Here is a 7,069-nt window from a genome sequence, read left to right on the forward strand (position 1 = left end):
TTCCCGGACACCACTACTCTCTGCCACTGTCCCGGCTTCTCATCCGTTTCCCTCTGTTCTTTGATTCCTTTTCTAACTCAGCCCCAATAAACGATCACATTTTGCGTCTTCTCTTACTCCAACCATAATTACGGCCTTAAATATCAAAATCACACTCAAACTGGGTTACTAAGACTCTGGGAGGTATGGTGGTAGGTAAAAACAATAGCATGAGCTTGAAAAAAATCTTTAATTTTTTTTAACCAATACTTTTAGAGTGCCAACTATGTGCCAATCTCAGTTGCAAGGACTTTATAAATATTAACTCAGTTGATATCTGTAATAGTCCTATGAGATAGGTGCCCTCATCCTCCAGTTTTATGGATTAGGACCCTGAATCCCCCTGTATTTCTGTAGCACTGATTCTGCTCAGTGTTTTGAAGGGCATTATTACTATTTTTTAATATAAAACAAATAATGATACTGTACGGAGTTGAGCCTAGAATTTCAGTAATATTTTTTTAATGATTTTACTTATTTGAGAGAGAGAGAGAGAGTGTGTGAGCAGGGAGAGGGGCAGAGGGAGAGGAACAGGGAAAAGCAGACTCCCCACTGAGTGGGGAGCCAGATGCAGGGCTCAATCCCAGGACCCTGAGATCATGACCTGAGCTGAAGTCAGATGCTTAACTGACTGAGCCACCTAGGTGGCCTCAGTTAATATTTTAATAGGAAGTGGAAAATAAATTTGATCTTGGGGTCAGGCAGACCTCCTGTGAGTAGAGGCTTAATCTCCTCCACCATTAGAGGTATTTCAGTGGAAAAATTTGAGAATTTGGTATTAAGGAATTACTCAGTAAAGCATTCTTAAGTTAATTCACCCAAGTAGCAATTTTCTTGAATATTATATAGTATGGCTTTCTTATTTAAATTTTATCTCTAACCATGTAAATGGAATGTATTGCCTAATACAAAGTAAACATTTTTTTGAGCTAACAAATATGTATTTGCCAATAAACTAATAAAAGACTAGTCTCTCATTTGCCAATTGACATAGATACATATATACCCTCACTCTGATATGCAATAATTTATTTATTGGTCAGTTAGGAAAGATACAATCCCCAAATGAAGATGACTCACATGCAAAGGAAATTTTTCTGCTTGTAACATTCATTTATTAACTGGCCTGTTGGGTTGGTTTTCTGGAGTTTTTCTAGAATTTTCTAGGAGATTTTGCCTCCTTCTCATCTACAAAACCAAGACCACCTGTCTTCTATCTGCAGTCATCCCCACCTGGTCTATCTCCTTGTTGCCCGTCTAGCTCTGAGCTTATTTCCCAATGTCAATATCAATGTTCTTGTGTTGTTTCAAAGACCCAGCTTCTATCTAGAACCACATTTCAGATAATCAGTGTCATTTCTTTTCCTCTGTGTCTGGGTCCTTGTCAGTAAAGCCCCAGCTGATTGGGAGGGGGAGTCTGAGAGAGTACAATCCAGCTGTACCCATTGTCATATCTTAATCTTACGGTGGCCAGGTTTTTCTGTAGGAAGTGTATCTTAGAGTAACCAAATAGTTCTGGTTGATGAAAAAATTTCTCCTTTACAGAAGAATGTTGGCTAAGAATTGTACAAGGAATGGTAAAACTAGAAAATCACCACTTTTCCATCCTTAATGAAATCACCGTTTCAAGCAAGAATCATCAACAGTTGCTAACACCGTTAAGTGAAAGATTGATGAAGAATAGGAATACTGACGTGATACCCACAGGACACTTGCTGACTGCAAGTAGAAAAGTATAACTTAAAAAAGAAGGCTTAAGCTGTCACCTTTTATTTGGTGATCGATCTTAGTATTGAATACTAGGAAACCAGCTTAGGTGGTTATTGTTGTGGTACAATGTGAACTACATTGCCTTGCCTGTGAAGTATTCTAACAAAAATGTTTAACTTGCATCTAATCAAACCTTCGAAGCTAACATTCACTTTATAGGAAATACAGGGGATAAAGTAAAAATTAAATGACATCATGCAGAAATCAGACAAACTCAAAGTGGAACATTCTACAGGACATGTCTTTTCAATGAGTCAATGTCGTAAAAAAAAAAAAAAGCATGTGTTTGGGTTCTCCTTCGGACTAAAAGAGATTCAAGAGACAATAATAACCACTGCAATGTGTGATTCTTTAGTGGATCGCAGCTTGAATAGCTGTAGAAAACATTTTTGAGAATGGGCATTTGTCTTAATTCAGGCTGGTATAACAAAGTACTATTGACTTTGGTATATAAACCAGTGGCTTATGAACAACAGAAATTTATTACAACAGTAAAAGAAATGAAATTTATAAACAGTGGAAATTTATAAGTTTATAGATAGAGATTTAGAAATTGATATACAAATTTCTCTAGATGTTCGAGACCAAGGTGCCAGCATGGTTGGATTCTGGTGAGAACCCTTTTTTCCACATTTCATTGTATTCTCACATGGCCAAGAGTGTAGAGAGAAAACAAGCTCTTTTGTGACTCTTATAAGGGCCCTAATCCCATTCATGAGGGCTCCAGCCTCATGACCTCATCTCATCCTAATTATCTCCCAAAGGCCCCACCTTCTAATACAATCACAGTGGGGGATAGGGTTTCAACATACGAACTTGGGGTGGGGGGTGGACACAAACATTCAGTCCATAACAGTATCACATGATATCAGCAAGCTATTTTCCGTTTTGTTAGACGTAAAACTTACGGTTATGTAGGAACATGTCCTTCTTTCCCAAATACAATATATTTAGGGATGAAATATCATGAAGCAATTTCCTGTAAAATACTTTAGGACAAGGATAAAGAAAATATGGCAAAAGATTGACAGTGGTTATAAATTTAGGTTTTGGTTACATAAGTGGGAATTACATGCATCTTTCTACATTTTTGTTTCTTTGGTTTTCCAAGTGTGGAACTTACTAGAAATTCAGATTCTAGGGCCGCACTCTGGACCTACTGAATCAGAAACGCTGCTGGGGAGATGGCAGCAGTGATTTTCACAGGCCTTCCAGGATATTCTGGAAGTAAAGTTTGAGAACCAGTGCCTTAGGGCATGGTACGGGTAGGTAGGAATGGATGGTAGGAAAAGGATCCATTTGGCACTGTGATGGAATTACTGAGATGAAATATAATATCAAAAATGAGTCCATGCGATATAGACATGAGAGTGGGAAGTGAAGGTAAGAAGCCAGGTACCCTCCAGGTCTGAGAGGCATCACTGCAGAGATGGAGGGCACCTGCTCAGGGCCCAGACTAGACGTCACAGACCACATGGCCTGGTGGTGTCTCTTCTTCATCGGGGGTGTCTGGCTCTGCCATAGCACCTTCCATGGGTGCTCTCATTCTTCCAAGATAGGTCCCTTCTTAGAGATTTGGAGCCTGCTCCTAAGACTGTTATTAAGTGCTGACAGAAGGTGCTGTGTGGATGACTCTCACCTCCCCTGACATGCCTTGCTCTGCAGGCTGGACTGGCCACACAGTCCCATTCTCCCCCTCCAACCTCCCATCTTAGAGCAAGAAGAGAGCCATCATTCCTGCCTGGTCCATTTCATCCTACTTCGGTTAACTAAACAATCTCAGACTTGTCCCAGGCTTACCTAATGAATATTAGCTCATACGTGGGCGCAGATTATAATGCTCCGCTGAAAAAGAGCTTCATATATAAAATGACGCTAACAAGCCTTCTTTTTTCACTTACACCAACGATTTTACATAGCATTCTCTAGAACGGTATTTCCCAAAACATGTTTTTAAGAGATAATGCATATGAAAATTGTCTGTGGCTCAATAAATCTGGAAAATACTAGGCTAACCATGTTTAATCAATTTCATTTCATGCAGAATTTCTCCATTAAGAGTCATTGTGAATTTCCACATGGGGCAATTATAGAACAAATCCTCCCAAGTATCCTTGCCTGTCGAATGCATGTACAGATGATGGCTCAGAGACATGTTTTAGGAACTCTTTCTTTAAAGCTTAATGGGTAAAATCTTGTGGAAAAACTGTATCTATGCATTAAGGAAGCAGTGATAAGAGGCCTTTTTTTGATGTGGTAGGAATGATATTGTTTCCAGAGTTTTAAAAACAAGCATAAAATGGTTTAAAATAATGGCAAATCCTTTCGATATGAGCCTTAAAGACCCAAATTTTCAAAATAACTTACCTTTGCAGAATTCATGAATGAAAAGCTGTCAGAGATGAAGCCACCGCTGTGACCAACTCGAGGAAATAACATGAACATTGGGTCCAGGCATCATGCAATGCAGGGGTCCTGCGAACAAGAGCTCTGCGCCTGGCCAGCAGGGGTCGGGGGAGCTGATCCCCAACTTATGGCCGGATAGATGATTCCGTCTGTTTTCAAATCCTGGGCCTTACTTTGTTTGTGCTTAGGGAAAAATAGGTACAGCTTTGAAGTTTTGGCCTTCGACATAACAGTATACCTTATTCTAGAATAAGGTGAGACTCATATGCTGCTTGGATAATGTTAAACATTAATTTTACCCCTTTTTAATTTTCTTTTTCCAGAAGAGTCAAGTGAAAAAAGCTTTGAGCGTTATCATTTCTTGAGGCTGGAGAAGAGGCGGAATGAACCCTGCGTTGTAAGTCTTAACAATAAAGCAATCATTTCTCTCATAACTGTTGAATAATTTAGGCTCTTTTTACCAGACAAGAGTTTGATTGCATTGCTAGGTTTCCTGACTTAAGGAGCAAGGTAGCAATAGTAAAATTGGGCGAGGAAAGCTCAGGGCTGGATGATAAAGGCCAGGATATGTATGAAATTAGCACTGAAGGTGCTATCAGGCTAATCCTATGGGGGTGAAGAGGCTCAGGGGGGGTTAGCCACCCTAAGTGACTTAGATCAAGTTATGAGAGAAGTCTAGAGACATTTTCTAAAGAAAAGTGATCAAATACAGCTCAATTTTAATATAAATTATGTTTTTGTGAGTACACAACATGAATTATGTTCTTGAACATTTATCTGGAAGTAAATATACTTGGACACCTTCCTTGCCAAGCACTGTGCTGAGACATTGGGAATTCAACAGTGAACAACGCTTACGGAGCTTACTTCCTAGTGGGAGGGGCTAAAAGGCAACTACTGGAGCCACGAATGAGGGCGATAAGCAATACAAGGAAAGAATGTGTGCTGTGATAGATCATAACAGTACTTGTAGCTGAAATGATCCTAAAAGGCCTTTTAGGAAGGGACTTGAAAAGTGGGGATGGAAGGATGAAAAGTTAGATATCCAAAGAAACAGGGAGTAGGGGATGTGGAACATTCTAGGCAAAGGGAATAGCAAGCACAAAGACCCGAGTTATGAAAGGGGGTGGCAGGTTGTGTATGAACAGAAAGAAGCCCAGTGTGGCCGAAAGCATAAAGATCAATGAAGAGAGTTCCAGAAGACGACATTGCAGGGGCAGGCGGAAGCCTGATCATGTAGGACAGCAGGAGACCCCATACAGATTTTGCTTGGGGGTAGTGAATTTTGGACTTTTGAGCTCCAGAATTGCTAAGAGGATAAATATGTGTTAAGTCACCAAGTTTGTAGTAATCGTTACAGCAGCCCTAGGACATTAATACACCTGTGCAGGAAAAGACTGTCCCTGTCTGAGTCTACCTGCACCCCTCCCCATCTGAAAGAAACAGGATCATTAAGTGATTGGTGCAATTCAATCCCTAATATAAGATAGTGGATTCCTCATTCAGTGTCTGGTCCTCAGTACTCTATCTCTAAGAACTCATTTTCCTTGCCTCATCTGGCGTGATCAGATGAAAGAGGAATAATACACACTAGCCTAACTCATAAATCACACCACTGATTTATTGGTTTATTCGTGAAAATATAAATACTAGAGTCTGCTTACTCAGATCAGCCCCTAAGCACTGCTTTGTCTTGCTTGGGAAGCGTAAAGTCAGAATGAGGCAACGGGTTTATCTTGAGGGCTGATGTTACCAAATCTCACAGCCTGGTGCATTCACCTCCTACCTGGGATTCGAACATTGACATTAGTTAGACAGGTGCTCTCTCCTGACTTTGCTGGGACGTTCTGGCAAATTCTGCCTTGCAGGTACCACCTTTCTTGAGTCCTTGATGGTTGTCATCCAGCTGTTTCAGCAATATTCCTTTAGATATGCTACAATGACTCAACGTCCATGTATATATAGTATCTCCTCAGATACTTGGGTCACAGTGTCACCAAGAACTCTTCATTCACTCAGATTCATTCAAGAAACATTATTCAGTACTAAATGCTATACATTGCAGTAGGATATGAGACACAAAGTTAAGTAAGACGGTCTTATTCTTCACAAATTTTATGGTTTTTTAGTAGATTAAAAGCTGCTGTGTATTTCTCCTATAGAGAGCTGATCTCATCTATTTTTTTGTGATTTCATGACTTTCATTTTTTTACAGGATAACATTTCCTGACACTTACTGTCAACTTCAGGAATGGTCCAGTTGAGGACTTACAAACCAGTTAAATCAATCCAATGAAATAATCTACCATTCAGACGTTAGTCAGGTCCTGTTTTGACGATTTTATACAAGTATTAACATTTCACGAGTCTAGGGTGATAAAGACCCTAGCATATAAAGTCTTCCTGATGTTCACATTTCCATAAAACAGCAAAGAGATGGTCATGGCCATCTGTCAGAGCTGTGCCCTGGGTGGTCCCTTCTGACCAGTAGTTTCATTCTGTAATGGTGATAGACACCATCATTGAGTGCAACTTACTTTTTTCTAATTTTCTCAAGTCCAAAACTCAAGACTATTCCAAGAAATCACAAAATCACGAGCATGCTGTGCACTCTACTTTACATACATTGTGCATCTAACCAGTGAGCTTCTGGAGTTACGGAGCTATAGCTGTTTTCACCATCATTTTCATAGAAAGACCATGTTTGGTAAACGCTCCTTCTTGGTGTGACATTGCTGTGGTAGCAATCAGTCCCCCTGGTTTGAAAGTTCATGTTAGTCAGAAACTAGGAAAACTAGGAAAGACTAGTGGAAGAGGGATTTTTGTGTGTGACTTAGGACAAGTCACTCACCTC

This window comes from Neomonachus schauinslandi, chromosome 5 (genome assembly GCF_002201575.2).
Source record: "Neomonachus schauinslandi chromosome 5, ASM220157v2, whole genome shotgun sequence".
Taxonomy (NCBI): domain Eukaryota; kingdom Metazoa; phylum Chordata; class Mammalia; order Carnivora; family Phocidae; genus Neomonachus; species Neomonachus schauinslandi.